Raw genomic sequence first — 16701 nt, forward strand, 5'->3', positions numbered from 1 at the left:
TTCCTAATGGCTGACCCTCAGAGCGGGAGATTCCCTCCATTCTATCTTTAGCAAGAAGCTTAAGATGCTGGTTCTCAGGATACAAGGAGAGGGAAGAAAGTCTACAGCGAAGAGTTTTTGGAATGAATGCTTGACAAATTGAACAAGAAATATGTTCATAACAAGTTCCTAGACAAAAAATACACTTATCATGGCAGTCTTTAAGGGGGAATCTGCCTCCCACATTGGCATTTACCCTTCCTGGATGACATTAACCCCAAGGAGCACAAAACAAGACAAAAAAAAACAAAAAACAAAGGAGCACTTATCTGCAGATGCAAAGAAATCAGCAAACACGTGTAGGTAGTTACTGGAGAACGAAAATGCATTCAACTGGCAGAAAACTAATGCAGGTAAACAGACTGATGGTGTAAAATAAAATAAATAAATTTGAACTGGCAATAAAGACGTTCTGACTATGGTAGGCCTGAACAACACCTTTATGCCCTATGCTACACAATGACGATTGGCATACATTTAAAGCAACAGGAGTCTTTGGTAGACTGGCCAGACATTGGGCTTCCATGACAGGGAATCCCATCTGTTATGAATACTGCAGCAGTGAATGTAAGGATATCCTATAATCGTTCACTGATACAGGCTTAAGTGTTGTATCATACAATTGCTTTGCAATGGAATGAACCAAATTAGTCTGGTCCTGAAATGCATTTTACTAGAAATTTGTTACAATGTGAATTTTACTGTTAGAGCTACCTTACTCCTTCTAACTGTTTCTACCATTTCTATCTTTCTCCTCCTCCTACAACTGATAGTATCTCACCTACATATTTCTCTACGTCCATTAAGTTTTACTACTTCCTTTCCACTTTCTAATCTAACCATTTTACCTCAGGCACTACACATTAGACTATGCAGGAAGTAGCTAATTTCTTTGGTACAAGACAAGGTTGCTGACTCCTGTTTCTCTCTCTCTCCTTTTAGTCAACTGCCCAAAAAACACCCTAAGGAAATGAGAACTGAGGGTACTCCTAAAGACATTGGTGTCACTTTGTCAAACAAACTACAACCTCTATGAAGTAGGGCTGCTGTATTTTCCTGCTTGGTAGTCATTGTACCACTGTAATATCTACTTTGCACTCATCCTACATCCTGAGGTTTATTTTCTCCCTGCTATGGATTAATTACCAGGAATCGACTTGCACTTTATAAAGCTTTCAGTTTCTTGCCTTAGACTGAATAGAGAAAAGCCCACCCACATTTTTAAGCTTAACCACTCATGTGCTTTGACACCAGAATTAGTCTCTGCCTGCATGACATGACACAGACACAGGGAAATGTGTAGTTTTCCTAATAGTAGTACTGTGTCCATAGTCTTTGTAGGCAGTCCTCAGTCTTGCTAATGTCAGCAGTTGCTATAAAAAGTGCAAAGTATTTTGAAATGTTTCTCTATTGTCTTTGTTGCTGATGACAAAAAGAGAAGCAGTGCTGGTGCACTTAGGAGAGCGAGCACATCTTTTTAGATAGTGATCCACTTGTCAGAGGTTTTCTTTGCAATTGCAACATCTTTACAGACAGCAATGTTCTAGTTTTATGCAGAACACAGAGACTAGCTACTAATTTGTCATGCTCACTAGGGTTACCACCTGTCCCACTTTGCGAGGGACAGTCCATCTTTGGGCAGTTGTGTCCCGCAAAAAAATTGTAAAAATGGCAAATGTCCTGAGATTTTAGGACAAAATTATTTCCTATATTATATGTAATAGTTGCATAAAAAAGTTATTCTGTATCTGAAACACCTAAATGTTATACGAAGCAGAATAAGCAACTAAAATGCTACAAGAATAAGCTTTTATTTAGGCAAAAAAAGTGAATTTGTACTGGCCATGGGCATGTTTTGGCCTGCAAAATCTGCCATTTGTACCAAAAATGTCCCACTTTGGGCATTTGAAAATGTGGCAACCCTAATGCTCACAGACTATAGTTTTAAAGAACTGTTAGTATGCTAAAATATAAAATGTGAGGATGAAGCAATACAACAACAGACGTATGAAAAAGTAATTATTGTATAAAAGATATTTGTGCCCCAAGGGAAAAAAAGAAGTTATGTACTCACCATAACATTCCATCTGTGTTGTCCATTTTCATTCTTCCTCAGCCTGTGGGTTCAGTTCCAAATCAGATCCTCAGATCTGACTCGGCCACTACAGTAGCTCATGAGGACAAAAAACTCTTGAGCTCATCCCTTACAGGCAATGCATCTATCCTAATTACCTCAGATCGAGTTTGCTTATAGAAAAGATAACTACTTCATGGAGGCTATATCTGGAACTATAAACATATACCAAAAAAGGAGGTAATATTTTATTTATTACCCATTCTTCCAGAAGTCATTGAAAGGAGGGGAGTTGATGAAGAATGAAAATAGACAGCACAGATGGAATGTTATGGTGGGTACATAACTTCTTTATCTCATGTTGTCCATTTTCATCCTATCTTCAACCTGTGGGACAGAGTTTCCAGTTACTTAATATCCTGGTTGGACTTAAGGAAGGATGTTCCTGACCATCATGGAGCTGAATGATGCTCTATGCCTGGAGACCGGATCCAATTTGTAATGAGTAATAAAAGTATGGGGAGTAGCCCAAGTTGCTGCTGCACAGATGTCATCCATGGAAGCTCTAGACTGAAATACAGCTGATGTTGCTATGGCCGTTGAATGGGCTTGTAAGGATTTTGATAAGGAAACACACAATTTGGTATAAATGAATGAGCTACAATTTGTGAGCTATCTGGCTAAAGTTATTTTGGTAACAGGCTTTCCCAGTCTGGTATGCGAGAAGGAGACAAATAATTGTTCTGACTTCTTGAAATCTTTGTTCTATGAAGATAGAATTGTAATTGTCTATGAACACCCAGTACACGTAACCAATCTTTGTTAGAGAAGTTGGATAAGAATACTGGTAGGTTAATACAATGTTGATATTGATCTCTGAAACCACCTTAGGTAGGAAGGAGGGGTTGGTCCTGAGCGAGACTCTATCTTTGTGAAAAATTAGATATGGAGGTTTAGAAGACAAATCTTGAAGCTCTGAAATCCTTTTTGCTGAAGTTACAACCACCAAGAAAATTGTTTTCCAAGACAAGAACTTAATATCACACTCATTTGCAGGTTCAAAGGGAGATTGAGTGATTGCTTGCAACACCAGGTTCAGGTCCCAAGGAGGAGGAGGATCTCTCTCTGTAAGGAGGTTTTAAAAAGAAGAATACCTTTCAAAAAATGCTTTACAAAGCTTGTGAAAAGCTACTGAGGAGCCTTGAAAGGCAATGTGAAAATTGGATATAGCTTCTAATTGTACATTGATTGTGGAAGCCAAAGCTCCTTCATTGAAAAGAGCAGCTAAAAATGGAGAATTTCATGAACTGGAGGCAAAAAAAGTTCAGTGCCATTCTGGGGCAGCCGATATGCAAATCTCTTCCATTTACTAGAGGAAAGCTTTTGCATAGAAGGCTTATGAGAAGATAGCAATATATGTCAGACAGGGAAAGAGAGCATAGATTGTCTGGCTACTAATGGAACTGGAGAAACCAAACTGTCAGCTTGAGGTTTGAAATGTCCAGATAAGCCATGCCTGTTGGATGAGACAGAAGATCTGGCTCTAGATCCAGAATCCAAGGTTGTGGAATTAGCTGAGGCCAAAGGAAGGGGAAGCATAGCTGTCAAGGACAATAAGGTGAAAAGAGGATAACTGTGCTCTTCAACCTGATTGCTTTGTGTAGGAATTTAGGAATTAATGGAACTGGAGGAAAGGCATATAGGAGACTGGGGGGCCAATTGTAAAGAACAGCATCCCTCAGTAACTCCCCCTCTGGGGGGAATCAGGGCAAAAAAGTTGCACATGTTGTTTAGGGGAGATGCAAATAGATTGCAGCATGTCTAACCCCATCTTCAGAATATCCTTTACAAAACTTTCTGATTGAGGGACCATTCATGAAATAAAAGTATGTGCCTGCTCAATTTTTCTGCTATCACATTGGACTTCCCTGGAATGTGTGTTGCTATGAGAAAATGGTTAGATGAGCTCACCCATTGCCACACTCTGAAAGCTTCTTGACATAATAGGTATGATCTGGTTCCTACTTGTTCTTTGATGTACCAAACCATTGACATGTTGTCCATTTCAATTGCAATTGTCCCTGAGGGGAGAGCATCTTGGAAGGCCTGCAATGCTAAAAGCACTGCTTTCACCCCTAGGTTGTTGATGTGCAAATTGGCCTCTACTGGGGACCAAGTACCTTGAACTGTCCTCCTCAGACAACGCCCCCACCCTAGCTGGGAAGTGTCCATGGTTATTGTGGCATTGGGCTGTGGGGGGAATAAAAGGACAACCTTGCACAATTTGATCCGATTGAATCCACCACGTAAGATCTCTTTTACAGAGACTGGTGATTATAATTGGTGTTGACATTAGTTGATAAAGAATGGACCATTGTGTTGCAAGCAGTCATTGTAAAATTCTCATGTGAAATCTTACTGGGACTTTGTTGCTATTGATTATTTTTCTGACCTGAAAATGGATTGTCTCCAGTCTTTATGGGAGAAAGGAGGCATTTGCGGTCTTTGTGTTTAAGGAAGCCCCTATGAAATCCAGTGTTTGTGCTGGTTCCATATGAGATTTTTCATAATTTATGGTTATGCCCATGGAAGAGCATGTTTGGAGAACTTTTTATCTTGCCTCTAGTAGTTGATGACTGGTCTTGGAGGTGATAAGTCAGTCATCCAAATATGGAAACACCTGAATCCTTGCAGTCTCAAGTGAGCTGCTACTACTGCCATGCACTTGGTGAACACCCTGGGGAATATGGTAAGGCCAAAGGGCAGTACACTGAATTGGTAGTGACTGGCTCCTAGCTGGAAGTATAAGAACCTTCTGGATCGTCTATGCATCTTTATGTAGTAGTATGCAGCCTGAAGGTCTATCGAGCACATCCAATCTCCCTGTTCCAAAAAAAGAAGAATGGACTGAACCATGACCATCCAGAATTTGGTTCACCAAACAGATTTGTTTAATTTACTGGGATCCAAATTTTGTCTCCCATCCCCTATCTTTTTTGACACTAAAAAGAACCTTGAGGAAATCCTGGATTTTTTCTGGTCTAGTGGGACCTCCTGGATTACTCTTTTTTTCTAGCAGCTTTTGAATTTGTATTGCTGCTTGTTCCCTTTGACTAGGTGGTATATCTGGGACTTAAGTGGATGGAGGAAGGGACAATGGTATAATACAACCTCTGGATATAATCCTCTGCACCAATGTATTGGAAGTTATTTGAAGCCAGGATCTCTGATGCAGAGACCAGCAACTCCCAACTGTCTCCAGAGTAGGACAATTGGGCCTCCTTTCAGGAGCTAAAAAGGTTTACCAAAGAAGGAATCTTTGTACCCTTGATTTTGCAGGCCCTCTCTGCCACAAGGGTGGTGACTCACATTAGACACACCCCCTGCCCCTAGGGGAACCACCACTACACGTGTCCTGAGAAGACCCTTGGGATTTCCTGAACCACATTTTTCCACTGCTGCATTGATTTCTCGAAAAGGATCCTTGAGGAGTAGAAAAATGTACACCCACATCAGAAAGGGTTTTCCCATCTTCTCATACCTGCTCAATGTGTCTTTAACTTTAGGGCCAAACAGTGACATGCCATCAAAAGGAGCAGTGCTGAACAAAGACTTAAAGGGCTCTGCAAAATCACACAAGCACATCCAAGTGTGTCTCCTTATGGCAAAGCCTGAACCCACAGCTCTGGTCATTACTTCAGCTACATGCAAAATGAGCCTCATGGAAGAATTAGAAATTGAATTTAAGGTGGCCAACTGAGAAGTAATTAACTCCCGCACCTTTTCAGAAATGGCTCCTGAGAGGGTATCTGAAAGTTCTTTAATCAAATCCTTCTGAAGTCTGGCAACGTGTGGCAGGTAGTCAGGTAGTTCAAGGACCATAATCAAAGGCTGTTGGTGCATAAACTCACTTCCCAAATCTATCTATCATCCAAGACTCCTTGTTGGGAGGATGGATAGAGGAACTTTCCTCTGCTAGTCCCTTTTTTATGGCTACTACTATGACCATGGCATCCACAGACAAACATTTTGTCCAGAATGGCTTACCCTCGGGGGCAGTAATAATTTTGTCAGGTCTCTGGGGGATCATCTCAATGCCCACCGAGAGATCAACTTGATGAGTTCATTGGTGGGTGGAGTGACTCAGGAAGAAGAAGGGTGGCTACCAAAGGCTTGCAGGTACACAGTTTACTCAGATAAAGGATTGGTGGACTTCTCTGCTTAAGGATTTCTAGGATATCTCCAAATGAGACATCATCAGGAGGTGACTGTGGGCATACTTCGTCCTCATTGAAATTTCTGTCTTCTGTGATAGAATCCTCTGGAGAATCCAAATGCTTCTTCTTGCACTTCTTCTTCCTAGGGACCTCCTCAGTGGAGTGTTCTAGGTGGGTATCAGAAGAAGATGAGGGGGTACCCTGCTGGGAAATCTGAGGCTTTGGTACTCGCTGTCCAGGTGGAGGCAAATGTTGAGGTTCTGAATGAAAGTTTATAGAGTTGGCTGTTCCGAGAGAGAAGGAGCTGACCTACTGACTAAAGCAGACATTGTTCTTTCCATAGCCTTGAAAGCAGGTCCACCCAGAGAAGGAAAGGATCCCAGATCCAAGAGAGTGTACCCAGAGCCATGGCACCTCCCTGTCCAGAGGAGATCCCTCCTGAGGTAGAAGCCAAAGCTGAGCTGATCCATGCTGAAGCCCCAAGGTGCAGAGACAGCTCCAAAAAAATAGGATTTACCTCCAACCCCTCTGAATTGACAGGACAGATACAGCTCCAAGAGGTCTCTAATTCTGACTGAACTGAAGAACTCAAAGCAATTGTCGGATCCAGAGGTGAAGATGTCTTCAGATCTGACATAGTTGGTACTGGACAGCTCGGAACCACAGACTCTGAAGCTTCAGGTAAAACCCGAGGAGGAATTAAAGGAGAAGTAGTCGAAGAGTGAAGTTCCTGACCCATGGGTGTGGGAACCAAGGTTGTCCCTGTCACACCTTGCACCCAGATAATTTTCCTCAGAAATCTTTCTGCATCGTCTTCAATAAGACTACTTGAAGAACAGATTGACAAGACAGATGGAGATCTGAATCTTTCCAAAAAGGGAGAAGGAAGTCTGAATGGGAAAGGATCAATTGTAGGTGAATAATGAGTCCTAGGTATGAAAATTGTAGTAAATGATGAATCTGTGATTTAAGGTGTCAGATCAGAAGAACTCACCATTGAAAACATTTTTCTTGCCAGATTGGAACTGAAGAAACACTTGGATCCAGTGACTGAGTGGAAGTACTCTTTGGCTCTGACAATCCTGTCAGAGCTGAAGGCTTGGACAATTTAGATATCAGATCCAAAGGAGAAGACAGAACAGATACTCTTGCTTACTTTGAACTCGGAACCAAAGGAGAAATTAGAGTGGAAGAACTTCGATTCTTAGCCTTTTCTGAGACCTTTGAGGAGGAAGAAAAGGCAGGACTAGATACATCAGATTTAAATTTTTGTCTGTCTTTAAATAAGGAAGTTCTAGATATGGCCTCCCCATAAGAGGAGGGAAGAAGTTCTTTCAGAAATAATTTATTCTTTCTCTCAATGAAAGCATGGTGACTGAAGGAGTGGCAAATAAAGCACTCCTCCTCCTGAAGATGGAGGGGTCCCAAACAATATACGCACAGACAATGTGAGTCAGAGTAGGGAATTTTGTGATGACATTTCTCGCATAGCTTAAAGCCCGACAGACCTTTTTCTTTATCCACCATTGAGGCAGCTACACACACTCTAATGAAAAGGTTCAAGGAAAAAAAGGTAAAAAGTAAAACAGTAGAAGAGTTATTTATTTTTTTATTTTTTTTTAAGAAGGGAAATATCAATTATGATATTTAAAGGTGTGGAGGAGGTGGAAATAGAGAGAATATCAACAATGATAGCTAAGAGCTACATGAAAATGTAGAAGACAGAAAGATAGGTCTAGAGAAAGGGAGATACTAGCAATAGTATCAAAGAGTACAAACGTATGAAAGGGTAAGGAGTTTTTAATAAAGAAGGGAGAATTTAAAACTTAGAAGAAAATCACTTTTCTGGCTCGAGAGGAATGGCACTACATCTAACTCGTAAAGAGGCAAAAGAGATCTAGCATAATTAGGATAGGTGCATTGTGAATAAGGGATGAGCACAAGATTTTTTGATCCCCATGATCTACGGTAGCGGCTGAATCAGTTAAGAGGATTGGAACCGAACCCACAGGTTGAGGATAGAATGAAAATTGACAATATCAGATCTAATAACAACACAACATCAAGAACAGAAGGTTGTACCTATTCTGTATTGTGCTGTACCGCAGAGACAGACATAACAGAAATTACAAAATTAAGTACTTTTAAATAAATACAACACTTTTCTTCATCACTCAAATAAAAAACATTCCCACTGCAGACACTGGTGAATAGTTAAAGTATTTTGCATTTCAGTTAATGTTCTTTGAAACAAAAGGTGTCAGTTAACAGCTCATATATTACAGTGACAGCTCTGACACCTCAGAAACAGTGTGGGGGAGGGTCTGTCAATACTTTGAAGTATTACAGAATAACACTCATAGAAAATCCTGCAATTTAACTGTGTGATTTTATTTAGCATTTGCAACTTCTGTAAATTGGTTACAGCATCTCTGTGAACAATACACGTTGCTTACTTGGATAAACAGGTGAAAATTAGTCAGGTACCAGAAACTGTTTATGACACCCGTGACTCACACTATTATCATTCTATTTAGAATGGAATGACAAACACCTAATTTCCTTATGTCTACCATAACTCTTATAAAGCAGATATCAAAAGGATTCTAGGAACAAGATCTCCAAGCAGTAAAACTAGATTCTGTTATTATGTCAAGCAACAACTATTTTTGTAGAAAAAAATGACAGTGATTTTGAAGCATTAAATTAACTCACAATACAAAGACAACATGAAAAAAACACACACATATGAGTTCCAGGAAGGTTTGGGGGGAGGGGAGCAGGTTCTTTTAATGCTCAGTTTGTCTCTTCAGGCCAAGCTTTCCATTGTGATGTTTAGTCTTTGTGCCATCTCTGTTGTCCCACTGCATTGAGCTAACTATGTACCCTGAGCTACTTATGTGAAAGACATCTTTCTTCTGATAAAAACGTTGCATTTTTAAGCAATGAATCATCTCTTGAAGCAGGAAATGAATGCACATAGCAATGCAAGTCTGACCCACACCCACACTATCCATCTACTACTTTAAATGAGCAAAACAATAAGATCTCTTCACATTTCCTCCATTTTCCCCAAACTGCAAATTTCATCTCATCTAGGGGGAATCTTCATGCATTCCAGGCCTAGGCCTAGTCAAGTTATATAATCCTTCCACTGACCAAATAAACAACATGATACATGCAACAACTAACACTGATAACCATAATCCAACACTGCTGCTAAGTGGGCCGTTTCCAAAACAATTCCAGTTTGAGGCATCTAAGGTGCATCTATCTAAGATGTCTAAAGCACACCCCTAGGCTCTTACTGATCCTAAGGATCTGTGGTTCTACTCCCAAATGCTCCAGAACTCATGAGTTCCTCATCTAGTCAAAGACACTAAGCTCCCAGACCATGCAGGCAAACTTAATTTTTGCCACCTGCACCAAGATGCTTGCACTTTGAGTCACTACCCGTGGCTCATAACATAGGGAAGCAGATGGGAACACTAACTGGTAAGCCTAGCTTTAACTGAGTCTACCGCTTCCTCATTACCAGCACAAATAACTTTAGCTTTAAAAATTCTGCAGCAAAGCCGTGCCAAAAATGCCTGTGATAGTAGTGTAGTGTAGTGTAGTGGAAAGAAGCCTTGACTCTAGCTCAGGCAACCTGAATTTGGTTATCAGCTTAGATGTATTACAGAGCAGGCTTTGAAGATGAGGTTGGTGGCCCTTTGATCACTGGTAAGTATCTGTCGCAGCTGGTGGACAGAGATGAGTAATGAGTGGGGGGCATGGCTATCCAAGCTCTAGAAGTTAGATCTTGCTGGTGCATGTGGGGGAGGATGCAAGAGCTTGTTGTACAGACATATGTAACCCTTGCAGAAGTACCATGCCACCACCTGGTTCATAGGTTCATAGGTGCGTACTAGGCTAATGGCCCTGGAGCCTTTACAAGCCAAACCCATAGAAGTGCCCTGGCATCTTTCCACCCAATGTTAGTTCCCAGTGCCTCTGTCAAGTAGAGCCACTGGAGTGATCTCCGGGGTGAACTTTCTATTTTCCATCCACTCATCAAGATTTCTCTTGAAGAAGGCCAGTGAAGTGCTCATCTTGACATGTATGGGAAGTCTGTTCCAGAGCATGAGCAGTCTCTGGGTTATGAACCTGTCCCTCCAGCATGTTCTGTTGATTGTGGTAATGAGGTTAAGGTCTCTGGAGCATGTGGTGCAGAGGGGTTGGGATTTCTTTAGATGTAGCATTTCTAACAGAGCTGGGTCAGACATGGCTTTCTAAGTCAAGCAGAAATCGCCTCTTAGCAGATGATATGAGACAAAGAATAGTTGGAGTTTTTTAAGTCTGTCCATGGAGGACGTGTTTAAGACTTAGGATCCTCTTCGTGAGGTACTTCTGTGGCCTTTCCAGCTGTTGCATGTGTCTAGTGAGGTACATGCCAAGTGGGGCATTATACTCGATGATTGGCCTAATGAGGGAAGAGTAGAGAGAGAATGTGTAAATATATGTTTTCATGTCTTGAATGCTGTTCAAGGTGCTTGATTGCCTAGATGACAAACAAAGCCATGCAGGCTCTTGTCCCACAAATATTATGAACATTTAAAGACAGGAAAAGTAAGCAGCTAAAATAAGCTTAAAATCAAATGATTCCCCAAAAGTAAATATGCAGAGTGGAGATTTGCTTTAGGGTAACAGGGAATGTGCAATGATGTATGACAAAAAACGATCGATTTTGAGGGCAGGTGGTGGGGAACAATGCGGTTACTTTACAGTTTTAGCAAGTAACTGAAAGAGGGCATTCCTGGTTTTCAAACATTTGAAGTGACGAAGGGGAGTCAGTCAGGACAGAGCTCTTCTTTCACACACCATCACAGTCTTGCAGTACTTGAGGAGATAAATGCCTAGGGAAACTGGTTCTCTGACTAATATCCTACAGGCATATTCCTAGTAGTTGTAACTGTTACTACTGAATCCTGGACCTAGTGTTTATCATGCCTGCCACCCTTCTGTTTGTTCAAAGTTTGTGGGCTAATAACTCAGACAGGCAAGTTGGATTGTACACGTCTGATGTCAGGTTCCAGGAATTTCTCAGATGGTCCAAGGCAGTAAACACATAAATTATGTTTCATGCTTCATATGCGCTGCCAACCAGGATGTGTTCATACCATTATCTGGTAGAAATACATCCCAATATTGCCAGTGACCCTCAATTTCTTCCTCTAAATTTTTTCTTCTGGACCCTTATATGTTTCTTGACAAACACACCTGCTTCTATGTGATCACTTTTTTTTTGTTCTACTACCTTTCAGATCTGGAGGTGTTAGAGTTGTATATAACACACTAGTAATCAGCTCTAATGTGTGGAATTACCATGGTGTGAAAAACAGGGTTTGCTTCACGTCAAGACTGATGTTTTCTGAGGATCTCTCCTTTCCCAAGGAGGTAGTGATCTTGGCATCGGTATTTCTAAGCAGAGGTAGTGTGGGAATAGAGGGGCTAGCACCTTAGCAAATTTTTTCTGATTTTTTTTTATATATTTTGACTTTTGCTTGCATTCAAGAGTTTGTGCTGTTTTGTGATCAGACATATGAGGGTAGATGACAAAATGTGTAGTTTCTTTAAGAAACACAGATCCAGACATCTCCTTAGTATCACTTCTATGTTACTGTTTTACTTAAACATACATCATTTGTAGTTCAAACACTAGTACAGAGACTCCAGTTCACATAACAGCTTGGATTGTGGTTGGCCGACGACTAAAGAGGGAGTGTACAAGTTGCAACCAAAGGCCTACTTGTCTTTATTGGACAGAGAGGTTAGTAGTTCCATCACATGACTTGGAAGGAGTCGAGCACAATGACATACAGTAACACTTGGTATGAGGAATGCATGTGGGTACAGACACATGCCCTGCACTGGACTCAATGCTTCTCAAATGCAGCAAGGAAACAGTAACTCCCAACCAGGCACAGTAGGAGGGCTCTGATTCTCTACCATCCACCCCAAGAAGGTAATACATGGGAAAAGACTATAAGCACCCACAGACTCCGAGGTCAGCATAGGGAAGTAGAAATTATAGTTGTGTGTGTGTGTGTGTGTGTGTGTGTGTGTGTGTGTGTGTGTGCGTGCGTGTGTGTGTGTGTGTGTGTGTGTGTGTGTGTGTGTGTATATATATATATATATATATATATATATATATATATATATATATATACTGATGTATATACATACATGCAGAGAAATCAGCATAGTGATATAGGTTCATTCGATTCTCATCTAGAGCTCCTTCTTTGTGGAGTCTGCATGTCCTCCCTGCAGTCATGCAGGTAGGAGCGTGCGTGAATGGGTGTGCCTACTTTGAAGGCTGGGCGTTGGGCTGGCAACTTGGCACCATAAAAATCCACTGCCAATCATTAGCAGACCGGAGTTCCGCTGTGGCGACCCCTAACCAGGAAAAGCAGAAAGACACACGCACACAGGTGTATACTAGGCTAATGACCACTAGGGCACTTATAAGCCAAGCCATGCAACCCAAATATGGACCACAAATTTGATTTGTATAAGGGGTGATTTACTGACTGCCTCAGTCCCTCAGAGACATAGGCATCAGACCAGGGGAGATTTTCCAATCACCCATCCATTGGTCCAAGTTGCTCTTAAATAGGGATAGGGAAGAACTCTGTTTCACATGGATTGTTAGCCTGATCCACAAAATGGGAATTTTCTGAAAATAATACACCTGTCTCTCCAGCATGTCCTATTTATGTTGCAAGCAAAATTTAGATATTTTAATCTAGTAGTTTCGATGCTGTTTGCTTTGTGGATGTGCAAAAGTTCATCAAAATAGAGTCTATGAATGCTTGTAAGCCAGGGAAAGATCACCTCTCAGATATCTGTATGATACTGAGTAAAGAGACAAGGCTTTAAGGAGAACAGTGTGGGACATTGTGTTTTCTCCCTGTATTGTATTTGTAAGGATCCTTTGTAGACACTCCACTTGCTGCATGTGTCTGATCAGGGAGCATTATACTTTATGATGGGTCTAATGATGAATGAGCACAATGGTATGACAACCTTTATGGACCTAGATGTCATGCTTTGCTTATAAGCTGGGAAACATAGAAGGATTTTCTTACTACCTTGGGCACACATTGGTTGAAAGATATGTTATTATCTACATAGGTTTCCAGACCCTGACAAGTGAATCAACTTTTAGAGGTGTTTTATTGATGATGTAGTTACCTGGGGTGGCTGACTTCCCAAAAGGTACTATAATGCATTTATTGGTATTGAGTTTAAAGTCATGGCTTTGGCACCAAACATTTGTCTGTGTTAGACCTTCTTGAGGGTGTTCTCATCTTGGAGGGATTCAATGACTGCTCCCAGTTTTTGATCATCTGAAAACTTGGTTAGCCGGGGGTCTTTGACATTCTAGATATGCATTGTTTTCTTTTCATTGTGACCACAACTTTAGTTTTATTATGTGTAACATATAACACTCTGTTATTCAGTGATCTACACTTTGTCTCATTTGTATATTTTAAAAGTGATTAACTGTAATATAGGATCATAGGATCAAAGGAGGATACTAGGCTAATGACCGTAGGGTCCTGTCAAGCCTAGCCACGTTTTTCTCTTATTTCTATGATCAGCACCTATCGCCCCTGTCCAAGAGAGACACAGGTGGAGCCCCCAGGATGAATTTATTGTTATCCATCTAATCAACCAGATTGTGTTTGAAGAGGGCCAATGAGATGCTCTACTTGATATGAAGAAGGAGTCTGTTCCAAAGGTGTGGTAACCTCTGGGAGACAAATCTGGCCTCCAGCAGATTGTATTAATGTTAAATACCAGGTTAAGGCCATTAGAGTGAGTAGCCCGTGTACCATTTGACTTATGGATATTCAGTATTTCCAGTAAAGCAGGGTCAAAGATTGCCTTAATGCAAGGCAGAGATCACCCCTGAGTAGTCTGTATGAAACAGAAAAAAGTGGCAGTGATTTCAGATGATCCTCATAGGACAGGTGCTGAAGACCTTGCATTTTCCTTGTGAGGAACCTTTGTGGTCTTTCCAATTGCTGCAGGTGCTTGGAAAAGTACATACCAAAAGGGGAATTGTACTCAATTATTGGCCTGATGAGGAAAGAGTACAGGGAGGTTATAACTTCTTTTTTTTCTGGAGGCAATGCCCTTACTTATGAGATGAGCAATATAGATTGCCCTTCTTACCACTGTGGAGACATGGTGGTCAAAGGTAAGGTTGATATCAACCTGTGTGCCCAGGTCTCTCACCACTGAGCGCATACTTAGGGAGTTGGTACTGATGCGGTAGTTAGCATGAACATCGCTCTTGCAGAAAGGGATAATAACACATTTTTTTGCATTGAGTTTAAGGCCATGACTTTGGAACCAATAATTTTTTTATTAGACCCTCTTGTAAGATGTTGACATCGTTTGGAGATTATATGACCACTCCCAGTTTGCAGTCATCAGCAAACTTTGTCAGCCACAGACCTTTAGCTTTAGCTTGTACTTCTGAGAAATAGATTCCAAACAATAGAGGTCACAGGACTGATCCCTGTGGAACACCACTGGTTACAGGTCTGCTGTTGGAGGTGGATTCCCCTATTTTGACTATATGGGTTCTATCAGTGAGCCAGTTAGCGACACATCTAATGATATAAGGGTTGATACCTAGCTGGTTGAGTTTGTCAGTGATGCCTGAGTGGGGGATAGTGTCAAAAGCTTTGGCTAAATCTAAGTAGGCTGTATGCACAGATTTCCCCTCATCAAGGACCTTGGTGACTGTCTCAAAGAAGTCCACCAGGCTTAACAGGCATGATCTTCCACGGACAAATCCAAACTGAGTAGGGTCAAGTGTTTGGAGATTACCTCTATCTTTGTTGATAAGGTCCATGATGATATGCTCCATGACCTTGCAGATAAGGATAGTCTGGCTAATAGGGCTATAGTTCCCGGGGTCAATGGAAGCACCGCCTTTGTGCAAGGGAATAATAGTGACTTTTTTCCATTCAGCTGGGATGAAGCCAGTGCCTAGACTATAATTGAAAAGAGTACCCAATGGTGTTGCTAATTCTTGTTTGAGCCCATGTAGGATGCAGCTTGGGATGTTATCAGGTCCCATAAATCCTGTGTTTTTGACCTTAGAGAGGGCATTTATGACCTGCTCTTTAGAGAAACAAGGTAGGGGACAGGGGGTAGGGATATCATTGGGTTACGTGTGGTGGGGACAGGGGAATGAAGTTTTCACAGAACCTGTCAGCCAACAGTTTAGCTACATCCACAGGCTCAGTATATGTAGTATCATTAATTATCAGTTTGGCACAGATTTGGGCTTTTCCTTTTAGGTTACGGATGTAACTAAAGAAAGTCTTATGGTTGTTCTTAGTTGAGGAAGCTAATTTGGATTTGTATTTAGCTTTGGAGGACTTCGCAAGAAGTCTTATTTATTTGTTAAAGCTGAGGAGGGGGTGTTTCCAGTTTAGAGCTCACTCTCTCTTACTCTTAAACAGCAATTTCTTCCTCTTATTGTAAATCCTGTTAATGGCAGTTGTTCACTAGGCAGATTTGCTCTTCCTTGAGAAGCTTGTTTTGTTCTTATCAGGTACAGCCAAGCCAATGCAGTTATACAGGTGCTTGTATAAAGCATTTGTGTAGAACTTGGTATATATAGTTGCCAGTTCCATATGAGGGGGAGGTGCAGTGAAGTTATTCATACCATCTCACAGGAGGTTATAATCTGCTTTGGAGAAGTTTTTTTAGTTTAGTTGCTGCTGGTGGTGGTGGGAGGGGGTGTCAGGTGTGATAGTTATTTCGATTGAGACTAATTTATGGTCAGATCTCACCAGGGAAGACCTCGCAGTGGGGGTACTACAGTGGTGCCCCATATTGGTAAGCACCAGATCCAGGATGTTGGTACCCCTTGTGGGGGTGTCAACCAGCTGGTCCAAGAACACTGGAGTTAATAAAGTCGAGAAACCTTTGGGCAACTGTGTTTGTGCACGAGGAACCTTTGGGAAAGTGTGTTTGTGCACGAGGAACCTTTGGCAAAGTGCGTTTGTGCACGAGTAATTTACCCAGTCAATAGATGGGTAGTTAAAGTCACCCAAAACCATGGTGTTCGAATGTATTTTGATAGACTCAAGTAGATAGAAATAGGCAGAGTGGGTGTCCTGATTCATAGAGGGGACCCTGTATCTGGCAATGACTTGAATAGGTGTCCTACCAACAGTTAATTGCACCTGAAGTATTTCCAGGGAATCATGTTGTCTAAGCAATCTGGCGTATATGTTTAATGAATATTGATACACTGCCTCTTTTAGTTTTTACACCTTCAGTTTGTGGTCTGAGCGTATG

Source organism: Protopterus annectens, chromosome 7.part0 (genome assembly GCF_019279795.1).
Source record: "Protopterus annectens isolate FY-2018-M chromosome 7.part0, PAN1.0, whole genome shotgun sequence".
Taxonomy (NCBI): Eukaryota; Metazoa; Chordata; order Ceratodontiformes; family Protopteridae; genus Protopterus; species Protopterus annectens.